General features: G+C 36.3%; 1 pseudogene across 1 annotated transcript; it reads left to right on the forward strand.

Moving 5' to 3' along the window:
* The first annotated feature begins 8,801 nt into the window (after window positions 1–8,801).
* LOC103718739 (uncharacterized) lies at window positions 8,802–19,390 on the forward strand (annotated as a pseudogene). The gene is made up of 8 exons (XR_015988431.1): window positions 8,802–8,968; window positions 12,376–12,447; window positions 12,540–12,581; window positions 14,193–14,292; window positions 14,401–14,511; window positions 18,338–18,409; window positions 18,495–18,596; window positions 19,148–19,390. The product of XR_015988431.1 is annotated as an uncharacterized LOC103718739 (transcript).
* The last annotated feature ends 485 nt before the right edge of the window (window positions 19,391–19,875 follow it).

The following is a 19,875-nucleotide window of genomic DNA, read 5'->3' on the forward strand; positions in this document are numbered from 1 at the left end:
GACTAATGTTTCATGGGTTTTTCGAAATGGGAGGAGAGTATCATGAGATAACTTGCTCCTTTTATATATCTCCTTAATCAAAAGGATCACATATGCCTAATTTCCTCCTAAGCATACAGAATCTATCTTCACTCAAAGGTTTTGTGAATATGTCAGCTAATTATTTTTCAGTACAAACATGCTCAATACATATGTTCCCATTTTGCACATGATCTCTAATGAAATGATATCTTATTTCAATGTGTTTGGCCTTAGAGTGCTGAACTGGATTTTTAGTAAGGTTGATGGCACTAGTATTATCACACTTTATAGGAATATTATCCAGTTTAACTCCATAGTCCTCTACTTGTTGCTTAAGCCATAGTACTTGAGCACAGCAACTGCCGGCAGCTATATATTTGGCTTTAGCCGTTGACAATGCTACTGAATTCTGCTTTTTGCTAAACCATGATACTAAGTTGTTTCCTAAAAATTGACATATTCCACTAGTGCTCTTCCTATCTAATTTGCATCCAGCAAAATCTGCATCAGAGTATGAAAGCAAATCTAGACAGGAGTCTCTCGAGTACCATAATCCTATGTTTGTAATTCCTCTCAAATATCTAAGGATTCTTTTTAACGGCACTTAGATGTGACTCCTTAGGATCTGATTGGTATCTAGCACATATTCCCACACTAAACACTATGTCTGGCTTACTAGCAGTAAGGTAAAGCAAAGACCAATTAAACCTCTATAAAGCTTCATATCTATGCTTTTTCCTTTTTCATCTTTGTCTAGCTTACTAGTGGGATTCATTGGAGTCCCTATTCCCTTGTGATTTTCATTTCCAAACTTCTTTAATATTTCCTTTGTATACTTAGTTTGATGAATGAAGATACCTTCTTTAGTTTGCTTGATTTGTAATCCGAGAAAAAAATTGAGTTCTCCCATCATACTCATCTCGAATTCTCCTTGCAATAAATTAGCAAACTCTTTGCAAAGATTATCATTTGTGGCACCAAAGATTATGTCATCTACATATATTTGTACCACTAGCAGATTTTTATCTTTCTTTTTGAGAAAAAGTGTTTTATCTACATTTCCTCTACTGAAATCATTATTCAGTAGAAATTTGCTTAGTCGATCATACCAAGCCCTAGGTGCTTGTTTTAATCCATATAATGCTTTATGTAATTTAAACAAATGATTTGGCAATTCATGATTCTCAAAACCAAGAGGTTGCTCTACATATACTTCTTCCTCTATAAAACCATTTAAGAAGGCACTTTTCACATCCATTTGATACAATTTGAAATCCATGAAACATGCAAAAGCTAGAAGTAATCTAATGGCTTCTAATCTGGCCATGGGAGCAAATGTTTCCTCAAAATCTATTCCTTCTTCTTGATTGTATCCCTTAGCCACAAGTCTAGCTTTATTTCTTATAACTACCCCATTTTCATCTAATTTATTTCTAAAGATCCATTTTGTTCCAATTACAGAGTTATGCTTTGGTCTCTCAGTTAATGTCCATACATTACTTCTTTTGAATTGATTTAATTCTTCTTGCATAGCATTTATCCAATTGGTGTCTTTTTCAGCTTCTTCATAAGTCTTAGGTTCTAATTGTGAAACAAAAGCAAGATAATCATTTAAATTTCTAAGAGAGGATCGAGTTCTTACCCCTTGAGATGGATCACCAATAATTAAGTCTTTGGGGTGTCCATGTGCATACCTCCATTTCTTTGGCAAGTCTTGAGATTGTGGTGGCACGCAATCATTTTCTTTATCTTGATTTGGCACGTCATCAAGATTTAATTTTTCAAAGTCAATAATTCCTGCATCATCATCAAGAATATTTTCTCTCCTAGGAGAATCACTATCAGACTCATCAAAAATGATATTAACTGACTCTTCAACTACAAGAGTTCTTTTATTGAACAATCTGTATGCCCTGCTAGATGTAGAGTATCCTAAGAAGATACCTTCATCTGACTTGGCATCAAATTTACTTAGATCCTCCTTGCCATTGTTTAAAATGAAACATCTACATCCAAATACTCTAAGATATTTAGCAGTTGGTTTCTTATTCTTCCAAAGTTCATAAGGAGTTTTCTTGGTTATTGGTCGTATTAAAACCCGATTTAGAATATGGCAAGCGGTACTTATAGCTTCAGCCCAAAAGTACTTTGGAAGATTTGACTCGCATAACATTGTGCGTGCCATTTCTGCCAAGGTCCTATTTTTTCTTTCAACAACCCCATTTTGTTGAGGCGTTCTAGGTGCTGAAAATTGATGTGAGATACCATTTTCATTACAAAATTTTTCAAAGTGTTGATTTTCAAATTCAGTTCCATGATCACTTCGAATTGCTATTAAGGTGAGCTTCTTTTCATTTATAATATTTTTATAATATTTAAAGAATACTAAAAATGCTTCATTTTTATGTGCAAGAAATGAAACCCATGTATACCTTGAAAAATCATCTACTATAACTAGTCCATACTTCTTCCCTTCTAGACTCGCGGTTCTAGTGGGTCCAAATAGATCCATATGTATGAGTTCAAAGTGCCTAGTGGTCGATACTATATTCTTTGATTTGAAGGATGATTTTGTTTGCTTTCCTAATGAGCATGGTCCACAGATTTTGTCCTTTTTAAAAGTCAATTTTGGTACATCTTTTATTAATTCCTTTTTGACTAATTTTGATATTAAGTCCATACTCGCATGTCCTAGTCTACGATGCCAAAGCCAACTTGTTTCATTTTTCTTTTCTTCATTAGTAATTAAACATAATCCATTTTTCTTGCCTAATTCATGAAGATCTACCATGTAAATATTTCTTTGCCTTTGTCCTATAAGTACAATGCTATTATCTTTAGGATTTATGATTATGCATACTGAGGCTTCAAATGTGACTTTAAAACCTTTATCACAAAATTGACTTATGCTAAGTAGGTTATGTTTTAAACCATTAACTAATAAGACATTTTCTATAAAGGTAGATGGAGTAATAAAAATTTTATCCTTTCCAATGATATACCCTTTTCCATTATCTCCATAGGTTACTACTCCACCCTTCTTAGATTCTAAGGTGACAAATTGTTCAACGTCACCTATCATGTGTCTTGAATAGCCGCTATCTAGATACCATCGTTTATCTACCTTATTAGCTGAAAGACACCCCTGCAATCAAGATCAAGAATAAGCTTTAGGTACCCAAACTATGTTGGGTCCTTTAGGATTAGTACTAGATGTTCCTTTTGGAACCCAAACTTTCTTGATTTTAAGCTTATGATTATTACTCAATTTGTTATTGCTAAACTTTCTATAGTTACATTCATATACTTTATGTCCTAATCTATTGCAGCAATGACAAGTTATATTTTCATTTTTGGCTTTCACAAATATGTTCTTTAAGTATTTTTGTTTCCTATTTGTTTTATATCCTAATCCAGCTTTATCATATACGGCTTTTTGACTATCAATAATCATATTTAATTTGGTTAAGCTAAGTGTAAATTTGTCTACTAAGGATTTGTATTTTTCAGCATCTTCTTTTAACTTGACGTTTTCAGCAATTAGATTCTCGGTTTTATTTGTGAATCTCCTACTTAGTGTTTCATAGTTATTAGATAGTTTCAGCTTCTCTTTGATAAGAGACTGATTTTCATCTTTTAGAACTTTATTTTTATTGATTAGTTTTTTTGTGTTCCTCCATGAGTTCTAAAAATGCATCATGTAATTCTTCAACAGTAAAATCACATTCAAGTTTAGAATCTACCTCATCGTCATTAGCCATATGGCAGATTTGGGCCGTCTCTTGTTGATCTTCCTCTTCCGAACTTGACGCCTCACTTTCACTCCATTCAGCCATAAAGTTCTTCTTTTTAAGTTTTCTTGCCATCCACTTCAATTCCGGACAGTCTATCTTGAAATGTCCGGGCTTGTTACACTCATAACAAATTGGTGTTTCCTTTTCCTTTTCTTTGTCCTTACCCTTTTCTTTGCTTGAGCTACCTTTGAAGAAGGGCTTCTTTTTATGAAATTTCTTCCTTCCTCTCATAAATTTTCTGAATTTTCTTCCAAGCATAGCCATTCCTTCTTCATCAAATTCCTCCTCATTATCAGATTCTTCCGATTCAGTTTCGTGTTTTGGAATGGTAGTCTTTAATGCAATGGTCTTTCTTCTCTTGACCTCATCTTCTGAATTTTGCCTCATGGTCAACTCATGGGTCATGAGTGATCCTAGAAGTTCCTCCAATTGCAGTGTATTGAGGTCCTTTGCTTCCTGAATTGCTGTTACCTTGGCCTTCCAAACTCTTGGTAGAGACCTGAGAATTTTTCGCACCAATTCAGAGTTAGTATAAGACTTTCCTAAACTCTTTAGCCTGTTTATGATTTCCGTAAAACGAGTAAACATTTCAGTTATGGACTCAGTGGATTTCATTTTAAACAATTCATACTTATGTACTAATATGTTTATTTTTGACTCCTTAACTTGATTAGTTCCTTCATGTGTGACCTCCAGTTTATCCCAAATTTCTTTTGCGGAGATGCATGTAGATATTCTATTGAATTCACCTACATCTAGTGAACAGTAAAGCACATTAATTGCTTTAGCATTTAGTTGTGCTAGTCTTCTATCACTCTCATTCCAATCCATTTCTGGTTTGGGAATGATTGTGCCCTCTATACTAATTGTATGTGTGTGAGGTCTTCTAGTTATAATATACCACAATTCATAGTCTAGAGCTTGAATTAATATCCTCATCCTAGATTTTCAGTATGTGTAATTAGTGCCATTAAATAGAGGAGGTCTATTTGTGGATTGACCCTCACTCATAGAACATCCTACTTGGGTTGTCATGATCTTTGTCTCTTGATTGTGAGATCAACAAAATACTATGTGAGCACCTTGCTCTGATACCACTTGATGCCCAAGGTGACAAGCCAAGAGGGGAGGGTGAATTGGTTTTTCTATATTTTTGCTATCTTACTTGGATCAATTGATGAGTGAGTGAAATTAAACTAATACACAATACAAACACACAAGAAGTATAGTGGTTCGGTGCTCTCCTAAGCACCTACGTCCATGATAAGTGCTTAATAATTCATAATTTAGTTATCTTTCCATAGCACTTATCAATGTTCTTAAACTAATAAATACATATTTTACCAGAAAATTGAATAATCATTGAAATAAATTTGAAATATGTTTTTGGTTACGATCTTTCATGAAAACTACAGAAAAAACATATAAGGAGGAGATTGTGTTGATTCGGTTTGGTAACCTGATGAAGTTAAGGTTAGAATTAAATAGGTTTTGGTCCTGGCTTGATCAAAAGTTAAAATTAAATTTGCTAAGGAAAACGTTTGATTAATCCTTTTTATTAAGTCATGGTCTTGTTTCTAGTCTTAACTGGTCGAGTTCGATCTGAAGCAGTTTAGCAATAATTAAATTTGGAAGACATTGGGCTCAAAAACAAGTTCAAGCAACTCAACGATTATGACCCACCGCAAATCCAAAGCCAATTTCCAACCAATTCATTACCTGCCTTCATATAAAATTTATAATAATAATAATAACTAAATATTCACGATTCACTGTTCATATGAACAGTGTCCAGTTAAAACACTGTTCATATTAACAGTGTTAAAAAAAAAAAACCAAAATGCCGAAAACACTGTTCATATGAACAGTGTTAGAGAAAAAAATAAATAATACATAATAAATAAATAAATAAATAATAAAAAATAAAAAATTGGGAATCCACTGTTTATCTTCTTCCTCCCGCAATCGGCCACCTCTCTCCGCCATCACCGACCAGATCCCGCGGCGCCTCTTCCTCTTATCCCGCGATGCAATCCTCCCCCGCGCATCAAAGGAGCTCGTCCCAGCCGAATGCCCAACGTCGTCGTCGTCCCCGGGTCCTCCGCCATCAACCACATGCGGCGTCTTCTCCTCCAAGATCAACGACCCAGCCGCGTTGAAATCCCAGCATCGTCGCCCCGTCTTCCGCCCGTGGCGCATCCGGAGCTACCAGATCCTCCGCCACTTCATCAGTCGGCACCTCTCTCCGCCATCACCGACCAGATCCCGTGGCCCCTCTTCCTCCTCTCCCGCGATCTGCATCCCGGCACCACGCCCCGAAATCAGCCGCCGTGATCCCTTCTTCCCTCTCTCCACGTGCGCCGGACGGCTATAAAAGGAGGGGCTGAGGCGTTCGGTGAGAGAGAGGGGGGGAGAGCTCGGTTCGAGAACAGAGCTAGCTCTGTTTCGGTGAAGAGAAAGAAATAAAAAAAAGAAGGAAAAGAGAATAAAAACTAAGAGAGGGTTTGAGGCGGATGGAAAAGGAGTTCTTCAGCATACCAATGGAGATGACGAGCACCATGAGCAGCTAAGCCTCGGTTTAGAGGTTTGATGAAGCCATAGAGGAGTATTCGTTTCATTTTTATTGATTTGAGTTTGTATTGTAAGATAGTTGCATGATGAAGAATTTATCAATTGATCTTATGATTTATCCAATTTATGTGAATCATTTATCTTGCATAAAATATTTTACATAGATTGATCTATTTCATCGAATCCAACACCTGTGGTTTGGAGGAGATATTCATGTGACATCGATTTCATGTTTAATGATTTAATAATCAGATGCATCATGCTAGGTTAGACAGGTCATGCTTATCATTAGAGTAGATGGTTTGTGCTAGACTTAGATGATTCATGCTGCGAATTAATCATAATTTTTAATAATTGCTTTGGCTTGCAGTCGGAAGCAATCAAGTCTTACATACAACTCAATCATTGAAAGCGTCACGGATATAAATCTATCGGTGGAATCTAGCCCTAAAACACCTCTCTCCATAGATAATTCATACTACTACACCCATATTAATTCTTAGTTTTTATCATTTACTCTAGCTTATCCCCATTGAAGTAATTATTTAATTAGAAAAAATAACTTGTCTTCAATCCCTGTGGACCGACACCCATAATCACTATCCTACAGGATACCCGTAATCACTCCCCAAGCGACCCCTTGGGAATTCACTATAATCCCACGGATTATAGTTGGATTATTTTCCGGGCTCACAATCCAAAAATCTTTACACTTTGGTTTTTCGGGATCACCAAAAACCTATGTTGGTTTTACGGGCTCACCAACGAACCTTTACAATTGGTTTTACGGACTCACCAATAAACCTTTACAATTGGTTTTACGGGCTCACCAACAAACCTTTATAATGTGATTAAAAGAAGAAGAAAGTTGAAACTCCTAGATGAGCAACTATAACAATTATAAGCTACAAAGAAGAGTTTAGAATATAGTTATCGCTTAATGAGACTTCTCTCTTCTTTGTCAAGAATGCTTCACTCTTCAAGGGTTGATGGAGCTCTTAATGTTGCTTAGAATCTGCTTTACCACCTCCTTTTGACTCTTGAGTGAAGCACTTGGATGGAGAAGATTAGGGCACTTATTTTTTTTGTGTAAGCTTTGATATTTTGCAAAATTATATTTTCTCTGATGAATAGTGTCCCTTTAAATAGTTTTCCTCATCCATTGGACACCCCCTATGGGTCAGATTTCAAAAACTAGCCGTTACTTACTGTTGGGAGGACAAAAAATACTTCTGCAGAACTAGCCGTTATGCTTCTGCCCGTGCTTGGGTCGACCCAATCTTTCCTGGGGTCGACTCAAACCACTGTTCATCAGACTTGGGGTCGACTCAACTTTCACTGGGGTCGACCCAACTTTCACTTGGGTCGACTCATGCAACATTGGGGTCGACCCTCTCAGGAAACACAGAACCTTGTATTTCAGCCTTCCTTCACTTGGGTCGACTCAACTCTTTTTGGGTTGACTCAAGGTTCAGTTGGATCGACTCAAATTTCACTCGGTCGACCCTCTCAGGGATTCCAGAGAACCGATTCTTGAATGACATAGCCTTTGGGTCGACTCATGTTCAGTTGGGGTCGACTCAAGGTTGGGTCGACTCAAGTTCCATTTGGGTCGACCCTCTCAGGGATTCCAGAGAACTGTTTTCTTGAGGCTTGAAGATGGGGTCGACTCAACTTGCACTTGGGTCGACCCAAGTACTGTTCATCCATCCCATGAGTGCTAGATTGTGCCAGTATGTTTCTAAAACGTGCCAGGATCGACTCCATCTCTTCTAGGGTCGACTCCTACTCTGTGCCAAGTGTTCCAAAGGCGTGCCACTTCGTTCCAAGGCGTGCCAAATGTATCAGGGTCGACTCCAAACTAATTAGGGTTGACTCTAACCATATTTTTCTGCACTTTGAAAGTTAGTTATGCACATCGAAACAACAATATGATTCTTCAAGCAAATTACGATGCATGGCACAATAGAGTTTCATACCCTTAATAGTAGAAATTGCCGAATTGCCCTTTTAGGTATTTTCAACGTGAAACTTTGTCAAAATGGATTCTTGAGCTTTCTACCATTCTCTATTACAAATTATATCTCGTTATAAATTCTTGAGAGTGGTTTTGACCATATGTTCTTAATGTATCATAAATGTATCGAGGGTGTGTCATTTATCAATGATGTATCATAGTACCTTGTAATATTCAATTAGATATTCCTTCAATGGTTGTGTTAATCATCAAAATACCACTATCATCCTCATCCACCACCTCAGCAACCTCTAGAAGTCCGGATCAGCACTGAGCAGCTCCGGAAGATGAGACAGGAGATAGTGAGGGAGCTGAGAAATGATATATTGAGAGAGCTACAAGGTCCACTGAGTGTTCCCTCTACTGACATCGTTTCCTCCTTAGCAGCCGTGTCCAAGATGGTAGAAGACCTTAAGGAGAAAATGTACAACATAAGGAGCCTAGTCCAAGGTCAATATTGGAGCATTAGTGACATAAAGGATGACACGAGGAAGATGCGACATAGCATCAGAGAAGAGCTGGGTAGCCAAAGTCAAGGTGCGGAAAGGCTTGCAAATGTCTTAATGTTCAAGCTTGACACTATTCAAGAAAGTATGACCCAACTCACTGAGATACAATCCAGGGCCACCTCGGAGATCATCGAACAACTAGGGAACGTATCTGAGGGGATAAGCTTGGTCATGAAACATATTAGACTGAGTACGGGAGCCACATCCTCCACTACTAAAAAACCCTAGTGTATTTTTGATTTTATGATGTACAGTCCCTTGAGGACTTTTTCTGTTATGTATTCATATTTGTACTCAATTTGACTTTAATACAATGAATAGAAATTTTCTTTCAAAACTGTGCAAATTGACTTCTTATCTTTTTTTGTGTTTTGTGCCTTTTTGCTATTATGACAAAAAGGGGGAGAAAATATGATGATTTGAAATGTAAAGGGAATCACTAAAAAGAAAATCCTTAAAGCAAAAAGTAATTTGTTCTTAGTGGATTCAATACCTCAAGGCTCATTATCTCTCTGTTGGGGCTCCTCAAGAAGTAATCTCCAGAATCTATTCAAGGGATATTCGAAGATTAGTTGAATCATACTCAAGAACAAATTGTCAGATTTTCTCTCTGAAAGTAAGAATTTAAGCTCAATAGTCTCGAAAACTTAAACAAAATTGAATGCACATGTTGAGAGGGAGAATCTGAAATCTTAAGAAAGCAAATTCATTAATCTCTAGAATCCTGAGAACAAGCCGTCTCCAAAATACCGAGTCATCTCCAGATCTTGGCGAGTCGACTCCAGGGTTGGCCCGAGTCGACTCCAGGTCGGGACAGCACTTTAATTCAAATCCTGAATAGTATGGGAGTCGTCTCCAGTAAAGCATGAGTCGACTCCAGCAACAGTCGAGTCGACTCCAGATCGAGCGAGTCGATTCCGACCCCAACGGATACATTGTCAGGAGATGCAGACTGTGCAGAACGGCCACAAATCAATATCTAACGGCTATTTTTCAAAAGAGACTGTTTAAATAGCCAGAGTAAACAGTAGTAGACATCAAGAGAGCTATTTCATTTAAGTAAAAAGGATTTTCCACCTACCAAGAGTTCTCAAGAGTAAATACAAGCAAAAGAAGGAAGAGGTGCATTCAACACTATCCGACAAGCACTTTCTTCGCGTTCAAGGCTCTCCTACTGTCCTCAAATCTTCAGTACTTTCCAGAGGAGACCCAGAAATCGAGAAGTCCCAACTTTCCATTCCAAAATCTGTTTGAGGGCTTCTAACCTTTACTTTGCATTTATTGTTTATCACATCTGCTTGTTCAGAAGCTCTCTCTGTGAAATCCCAAACACTACTTTTCTTACTTGATTCAATCAGGGGATTGAATCAAGGATTGTAAGGTTAGTTGGTGAGCCGAAGTTAAAACCAACGGTGTAAGGGTTTGATTGTGATCCCGGAAAAACAATCGGATGGTTCTAGTCGGTGAGCCTGTAAAAACCGACCGAGTTCGTTGTGATCTCGCGAAAACAACAAGTTAGGTTGTGAACTTGTAAAACAGCCGGCTGTAATCCAAGGGATTATAGTGAACTCCCAAGTGAAGCTTGGGGAGTGGACGTAGGAGCAAGGGTTAGCTCCGAACCACTATAAACTGGTCTGTGTTTGTATTGGCTGTTGTCCTCTCTGTCTCTCTTCATTCACTTCATCTAGTAACTTAACTAATTTACTTGCAATAGATTTAGTTAATTACTAATCATAGTTTTAATTGGTCGAGAATTAATCCAAACCCAATTCACCCCCCCTCTTGGGTTGTCTTCTTGGGCAACAATAATAGAATCGATGTAGATTGCAAATTAGGTCTGGTCTTGTCTTTTCAACCTAATCTGGCTCCCGATCTAATTTGGGTTAACAAAAAAATTGCCCGACATAACATGAATTTGATCTAGCCCAATCCAAGAAGCCAAATTATATAAATATTCTTCTCTTTCACTCTAAATTTTTTTCTCAATTCACTGAATGAACTGCCATCTAACTAATTTTCTTTTTTTAATCTCAACAATTATATATCCTCTCATCTATATTCACTATATTATATTTAATTTTTTTTTCTTTCGGTGAAGTTTTATTTAAAATAGCCTAAAGTAAGTAAGTAAGTATATATATGCATATACATATATGTATATGACATTGTAGTATGTAAATTTAAAATTGATCAATTACTTTAAAATTTTAATTTTAATAATTTTATATTAAATTATCAAATATTATATTTTAGCTATAAAAGAATAGCTATATACACAAATTTTGATATGTATATAGGTCGAGCGGTTCGGCCTGGTTCAGCAAACACTAGCTCGGATCCTTAGCCAAGTCAGTCTCCACTTTGGGTTTAATAACTATGCATACCAAGACTTATTTTTCTTCATTTGTTTTTATTTTTTATTATTGGTTTTTGATTTTTATGCATATAGGTTTAGATTAGGTTTTTAAGGCCATAATTGGGTTTATAAGTTGGGTACTTGCCTCAACACCAATTTGGCATTTCTCTTAAAGGTGTTTTTTGATGGTGCTTTATTTTAACTGAACTACTCCATGAAAAATATCAATAGTTGATGCCCAACCTCCAATATATCAGAAATTCATACTGAACTAGAAAAAGTAGCATGGTTTTTCCTTTCTTTTTTTTGGAATTCTGGCCATTGTTAGGGGAAAACAATGAACAGCAGAGGATACCTAAATTTATACAAAAGGTGGAACTAGGAGGATGAATCTGTGCTTTCTTCTTCTTCTTCCTCTCACTCCTATATAGGTTTGTATGCAACAAAAAAAGGGGAAGAAAACCAACTAGGGCCTTTTGATCGTTTCCTGGTTGGTGCTGGGTGGTATCAAATGGTCTCAGTCCCCATCCCTCGGGTACCAGTTGGTAACTTCTAGCTGGAACCAATCAGCTCTAACTTCTAAGAGGATTGGCATCCTAGGACCCAATCATTCACATATATGAATCAAGATGCCTAGCAGGGAGAGGGGTTTATCAGTTCCTAAATCCATGATTGCTAGTCTAGATGGTTTTTCCTTGATTTACTGTTGCAATTATGTTGTCCAGTTCTCTTGTCTTACTTTTAGTTGAAATATGGCCAGTTCCCTCTAGTCTCAAATATCTCTATTTTTTCCATCTTTGTTATATATATTTCAAGTAAATCAAAGTTCCCTCTTTTTAATACAGAACATAAAAAAAATGTTTACATCAATACCTCTGCTTGAATTTACATTTCATTAGCTCAAAATATTTTATATTTCACATAATTTTTATTTGCCCAATGCATATTATCATGTATGGTTTGCCAAATTATTCATTTTCTCAATAACCTTTTTTTGACCAAGAAATTGTCATTAGCTAAATGCCAAGGATATTTTAACATTCAAGAGAAATCTCTCATCTAGTTTTAAAATGGTGTTTCTTTGGTGCTTGTCTGGATATATTGAAGGGCCGCTCATCAGAAACCCCATGTACAGAACTTATTTGGAATTGTTCAAGGAGGATTAGATCCAGTTCTCAGGTGAATACTTATTGTCATGAACCTCATGTCTTGAAAACATTGAAAATTTTAGTAGCAAAAATATTAAGATTGATTAACTCCTTATTTCCCAGAGATATATGTGTGAGTGGCTTGGTTGAACACAATTTGCCTGGGTATGTCGATAACCTGCTATGTTCATATTTCTTGTAGGTTATAGTCGCTGGTAAATTTTCTCTGAAATGCTAAAGCAAATTTATTGAACTGTTATGACAGAAGTAATTTTTGCTGTTTTATATTTTAATATGCTGATGGCATTGGAGATTCAAGCATTATTAAATTAGCAATTAAGACTTCATTTTCATATTCAATCTGTCATTGGAACTAGTTAATCATTTACATAAGAAGTGGATTGGAGTTGATAACTTGTTCTTCCATGTACAACTAAATTATGTTGGTGATTCAATGAATTACTGGTGTTTCTTACATCATATAAGCAACTGTGTTTGTCCATGCCAATTGGCACATGTCAAGCCAATACAAACAATCAGCGCTGAATCAGAATTGGCTACCAGGAATGCCAGCCTGTATCAACCAATGCTGGTAAGGCACAGGCTCAATACCAAGCCAAAAGTTCCCTTTTATTATTTTTTTAAGCTTTGGCATGGCATGACATGGCTTGGCACATGCCATGCTGGCCACCAGCAGCATGTCGGTGCTGCGGAAAACATAAATATTTCATTTATATGTTTTTTTCTATTCTTTAGGAGATTTGGGCTATTCCTGGTTGCTGACTGAAGGAGGGGAAGTGGAATTGACCCTCTATTGTTGAGTATCTTGGTATTAGTCAGAGATGAAGGATGCGCCTGGTGCACTACTTTTATGAGACAGAATATTACTTATTTATTCTAATGCTTATTTTCACAAGTCATAACAGACATAAACCTCAAATATAACTATCAATACTTGGATCATCAACAATCACACAGTCAATACTTTGGCAGAGCTACTTTCAAAGATTCATCCTACCAACAATGAGTCCATCTCTATTATATTTGACAACTCTACCACAGATCTCTTGTGCCTTATTTATGCCATTGTCTCATTTGTCAGCGCCTTTTGCTTCTTTGATTCGAGTGGTTATGGATGTTTCTCTTTTCTATTTTATAGCATGATTATCTATCTTTTTTGATTTCACAGTCATCTCGCATGGAAAATCTTGTCTTATCTACATAACTAGGACAACAAAGTTATGGAAGATGCTTGAAAAAAGTTCAGCGAAGAGCAGGTGTCAGGTTAAGTGTTGGTTGTGGAAAGTACAGAAACTTCTGTGGTCATACTTTGACTAGTTAAGCTAATTTGAATTTTTCTTTTAAAAAAAAATAAAATAAACAACAGTAATCTACCACTTCATATTATTCATGGAGACTCTTGTCTCCATGAAGACAACACTTCTTTAGGGTTTTGAAATCTTTACTTCTGCTCTTCTCCATCCTTTTATTCTTTTTAGCTTTGTGTCCAGCACATACAGGTCAATTTGTAAGGACTAAGGACTGTAGCCTACTTGGACATTGCTTCCCTTAGTATATCATTGTATCCATTACACAACAATCACCACCAATTTAACATGAAAGTAAATATTTCAGTTCATATACTTTTATCATTTTATCAAGACTAAAATGCAAACTTTCACACTATCAACTTTCCTTCTTAGATGTTTTATTTTTCCCAAACAACAGTTTTTTGGCAATCAAGGAGCTGATTTGTCCAAGTTGCTTTTGTGACAGCTATGCTATAGGCGGTCTTTCAAGACGTGAAGATAAATACTCTTTTTAGCATATTGTTGCCCAGTGCACTGCTGCATTGCCTGAAGATAAACCATGTTATGTGAGTTGCGAACTTTCTATAGTCTATACACATCATTTTTATCTGTTTATTATTTATTTACATTACAGCTAATTTTTTCTTCTTCATCTTAATGCACATATTTTGCAGGTTGTTGGTTATCCATTTGATATTGTAGTTTGCAGTGCTTTAGGTGCAGAAATGTATGATGGTGTTCATCCTACATGTACTGCACGCTTTGGTACAGCACTGGCACCTAAGGTAGGCATGTGTATAACACTTTTATCATTAAATATGATTTGCTTTCATAGGATTTAGGATCATAATGAAATCCTATAAGAATAAATGATTAGTAAGGAATGGATTTTGGTATATTTTATTAAAATTTGTTTCATGAGTATCACTTAACAAGTGAACCCACTTGAATTCAGAACTGATAGTCAAAAATTTTGCATCTGAGGAATGGTTTTAAATTGTCAGTCACTAATGAAAGATTTATATTACCTTTGCTGAATACAGGAGCATAGGGCAGAAGTCTTCCTATGGTTGACACATGTTGGTTTTTTTACTGATACAACTTTAGAGTAGTGATGGCATATTTCCCTCTGCATGAAGTTGATGCTAATGAAAATAGAGCATTGGGCATAGTATGCTGTCTCAGTACCGAGCCTTGTACCGGTGCCACCGTGTCATTGTGTCTATTCATTCGGTACGGAGGCTGGTTCGGCATACTGAGTATCGGTACGCCTCTTGTACCATATACCATACCGAATCGAACCAAACCAGTATGGTACGGTATGCTCGTACCGTTTGGTTCGATACGGTATGGCGTACTAGGCATTCTTGTACATTTTTAATGATAACATTTTGCTTAAATATGTAGCCGGTGATTGTGAGTAAAAAAAGTATAGTTCAATCTTCTGTATTTTTGGAAACTTTTGTTTTAGGGAATTTTTAGAATTAGTTTTAGAGTCCTATTTCAAGTGAAATTGGCATAAAGAGTCATATATTAGGTATATTTTGGGTTGGATAAGTCAAGAATTATTAGGATTTTATTTTGGGTTGCTTTAGGTGCCTTTCTATATAGGGTTATGTGCTATTCCAAATTTTTTTAGGAGAGATTTTGGCGATCAATTTTTTTCATATCAAGAGTCCTGGCTTGCTTGAGAAGAAAGTCATGTAAAGTCTATAAAACATTATATCATTAGGGTTAAATGAAAAGGCATTGTACATAATTTATTTTGAATGAATAAAAAGATTTCTTTAGGTCAGTATTGGCCTTTCTTCTATTTCTCTATTTCTATCCCTCTTTTTCATTTCTTTCTTCTTCTACTTCTTCTCTTATTACGTCACTTTATTTCAGTGTTTCTTCTCTACTTTCTACAGTTCTCTCTCATTTTTGCTGCTATTCTTCTTCTTCACCAGACTATTCGTACTGCAGATTGATTTTCTGCGGTATATTTATTGTGAAATTGACGATTTTAGGATCTCAAAGTAGAAAAATAATCAGAATAGAAAATCAAGCGCCACACAAGAACACCAAGATTTAAGTGGTTCGGCTTGGAAAGCCTACATCCACTGCCGAGGCCGTCAGGAAGAAATCCACTAACAACAAAAAAGGAGTACAATAGGATAGTAAGAAATCACTTACAACCCAAAGCCCAAATACACCCAAAGAAAACTCAAACTCCACTCCCAGGAATCCTCTCTGTTCTCTTCTCTGTGTATTATAGCTATCTCTCTCTTCTCTGTTATTTTCTCAAAGACTGAACCCTTAGGTCCTACTTATAGACTTTAGAAGTCCTTTTCAATCTGGGACTAGGAGTTTACTCCTAATACAATTTAGAAGTCATATCTCTAAGAGCACTTAGGAGTTCTAATCCTACTAGGATTAGTTGATGAGTTGTTTGGCTAATTTCTAGCCACTCACTCAACAATATTAAATCAGATTTGTGCCGGAATTAGCTTTAAATTGTTTTAGCCCCTCTCTGTCCTCCATCACTGGGGCTTACTATAGTGGTTTCACCCCTTTGTGAAGCAACTAAAGGTTCTGGGTTTGAGTCTTGGATGGTGCATCTCCAAGAATTGGAACTAGATAATTGTAATACACGTGGGTCTCCCTCCTTTACTCTCTCAAAACCAAAAAAACGGATGACATTTTGCTTAAATCTGTGGCTGGAGAATTTGTGTTTTTCCATAAACATATAAACTATATACAACATAAACATACATGTGCATAAATATATAGAGAGAAGTTGCAATATAATCCTGCCAGTAGGATTTAGGCCAACACCAGCCGTTGCAGCAAATATCAAGTGGTCAAAATGTGGATCAATTTCAATAACAAGATAAATGATCTGATTTAATTTCTGTAAACTCACTGCATACTGATCTATATTTGTTTTAAGATTGCACTGCTTCACGATCAACAATGTGGGTTTCAATTTTACTATACATTCTGGACCCTCTCATTTAATAGGTAAAAGTTCTAACATATTTGATTTTTCGCTTTCTAGATATTTTATTTTTTCTTTGATGACAAGAAGATATTTTAGATTCTGTGGATCATGATTAATTATAAATTTTAGACTTAAACTACCTACAATCTATTTTGCACTAGTAAGATTTTGTTGCTGATGTATCGAGATGATTGCTCAACTTAATGTGCTTAGGCAGATTTATTTAGTGATATACAGATAATTACGCACTAAATTTTGCTGGTGGTCAAGGATATAAACATGAGATTTGTTCTAGCATTTAAAAATAGCAAATTAAAGAAAAATAGGTTATATAACTACTTTTGCTACTTTTTCTTTCACAACGCTCAATTATTTTTAGAATTTTGCCCATTTGCCTCATATGGTGGAAGAGTATGCATTTTAGCATACGTATATGTGCAGATAAACCTTGCACTTTGGTTTTCCTTGTCTCATGAATGTAGATAAGCCTTTATGGATTAATTTTCAAGAACATTCTCCTTCTCCTTTAGCAATTGATTCTCAATCTTACATCAATCTAGTGTTGTTTGATACCTGGATTCATGCTTGGGTAACTTCATTTAAAAACACGCAATTCTACCCATGGTCTACCGAATCAGGATGAAGCATCTGGTTCACCCCATACCAAACCGAGCTGACGTCGATTCGGCATTGTTTTTTGGAAAATAGCATGATCTGGGCGGTTTAGAGTGGAATTGGTGTGAACTGCTCGGTTTGCACCGGTTTAAACCAGTTCTCTCTCTCTCTTCCCCCTCCCCCTCTTTCAATATCTCAAAAGACTTGAATCATGGTCTACTGAACCAAGGTGAACCATCCAGTTCACCCTGTACCGAGCCGATAGCCGACCGGCATGGGTCCCGGTACCGCTTACCTTGATCCGACCATTGATCCTTAAAGCTTAGTTGGCTAAAATGAATGGTTACCTACTTCTATGGGCAGTTTAAGCTCATGCAACCAAGAATCAACCGAACAAGATTCCTGTAGATTTGGAAAGAGTCTAGATGATGAGAAAGGTTAGTTTTAAAAATAGCTACTTACATATTTGCATTTATCATTAAGATGCAATTTAATAGCAAGATATCATTGGCATATTAGAACTTGATCATCTTGGCTACCAAAATGATGATACACAAATTAATTTACCTCAACAAAAACTCAAAATCTCAAACCATTTAAAGAGGTTGACATCATTTTGAAAGCCATAGAATATATGTTCTCAGACATTGGTAGGTTCAATTTTGATTTTCAATTGGCCCCATATTGATGAGATAGGGTTTCTAGACTAAGTTCAATTCACCCCTTAGTTTTGAGTTTGTTGGTAATGCAAATGTTTTCATAATAGCCATATTGCTCTTTGTGACTGCGAAGTGTGACTGCTTCTTTAATTCTAGCATTGGTCTTAGAAGTTAAAAGTACAAGTTACACTTTTTACATGTCAATGAAATTTTTATCTATTTCATTTCCGATATATGTCTTTCAAGTTCTATCAGGGATTTTTTGAGTCTAGCTGCAGCCTATTTATGCCTTAATCTTATGAGGGGGCTATGGTTGTTTCCTCATGATAATGAATTTTATTGTCTCCCATTCAGGGAGCTCTGAAGCTGAAACACAAATTGATGGCCAGTGATGAACGTCCTATCAATCCGACATGTTCATGCATGGTAAGCCTTCTAATCTCGCCTGTTAGAAATAGCATGTTGGCTTTTCTTATCATTGGCTATTTATATCATATAATCATCTCTGCAGGTTTGTAAAAGTTACTCTCGAGCTTACATACATTGCCTTGTCACAAAAGATGCTATGGATTCCCAACTTCTGTCATATCATAATTTGTCATACAAGATGAGGGTAAAGTCTCAACTTGTCTTGTTACATCTATTCTGGACTTCAGAGATCAGAAACTTTAGCTTCTAATATTCTTTAATTACAGCTTAGCAGGGACCTCCACCTGTCAATATTTGAGGGATGCACACATATGCACATGCATGCGCACGCATGCGCACACACACATATATATAGAGAGATCAGTTAGTATTGTGAGGAAACTCAGCCCATATTTCACCTTATCAAATATTTCCATCATTCTTGAGGATCTTGAAACATATTTATATTCGCACGCATGCACATGCATGCATACACACACACACACACACACACATATATATATATAGAGAGAGAGAGAGAGAGAGATCAGTTTGTATTGTGAGGAAACTCGGCCAATATTTCACCTCATCAAATATTTTCATCATTCTTGAGGATCTTGAAACATATTTATATTCCTCATGAGTCATGTCTCCATCAAAATTTAAGCATAATGCCGAACTTCATGATTCTTTTTTTTTATTTATCCTTTTATTCCTGGTCAGGTTTAGACGATTGATGTTGATAATTTGTAACAGTTCCCCAACGGTGATGTCCCTAATTGGGTTTGCAATGCCATGGAGGTTGCTGGTGTTGACATCTCTGTCTTCTGTGCTCCCCTCACATCATCCCAAAATTAGGTGCAAGTGCAATACCAACGTTTTACGCTTGTTTTTTACAGCTTAGCAATCATCAATCCATTCCAGATGAGTTCTGAAAGCAAGATTCTTCATGAAAATGTAGATGGTAGCATATATTTTGTTCCTAACATGCCTCCACAGTAGGAAATACATCAAGGTTCTTTTTGCTTCAGTTCTCTTGTTTATCAGCTAGTCCAGGTTCTTGTTCCTTCAGTTCTCTTGATTCTATTTTTGTCAAAGCAAAGAACTGTTTGAGAATAAAACTAGTTTTATTGCATGTCTAGCTCTCAAGTTTTGTTTCTTTCCATCACAAGTTTTGGTGCTTTTGAATGCTTGCAGTCTTCTTGCATGGCTGAACTTGCCTTCAGCTGAAGGATGAGATTAAGGTATCCCAGGTGCAAATTTATGGTTGAGAACCGAGAAGACATCAAGTTGTCCTAGAAATAGATAGCTTAACCATATACGTTTTTGCAGTTATAAAGCTGGCTAGGTACTCATTTTTTTTCCCTCTTCAGCTCTAAAAATTTTAAACTCAAGATTAAAAGTTCCTACAGAGCTATAGGTAATCATATCTACATGCTTTTAGAATTTGGAGTTTTATTTTTTTTCTTGTTATGAAAAACCAT

Source organism: Phoenix dactylifera, chromosome 7 (assembly GCF_051530095.1).
Source record: "Phoenix dactylifera cultivar Ajwa chromosome 7, Ajwa_hap1_PhDact_Kaust_v1.1, whole genome shotgun sequence".
NCBI lineage: Eukaryota > Viridiplantae > Streptophyta > Magnoliopsida > Arecales > Arecaceae > Phoenix > Phoenix dactylifera.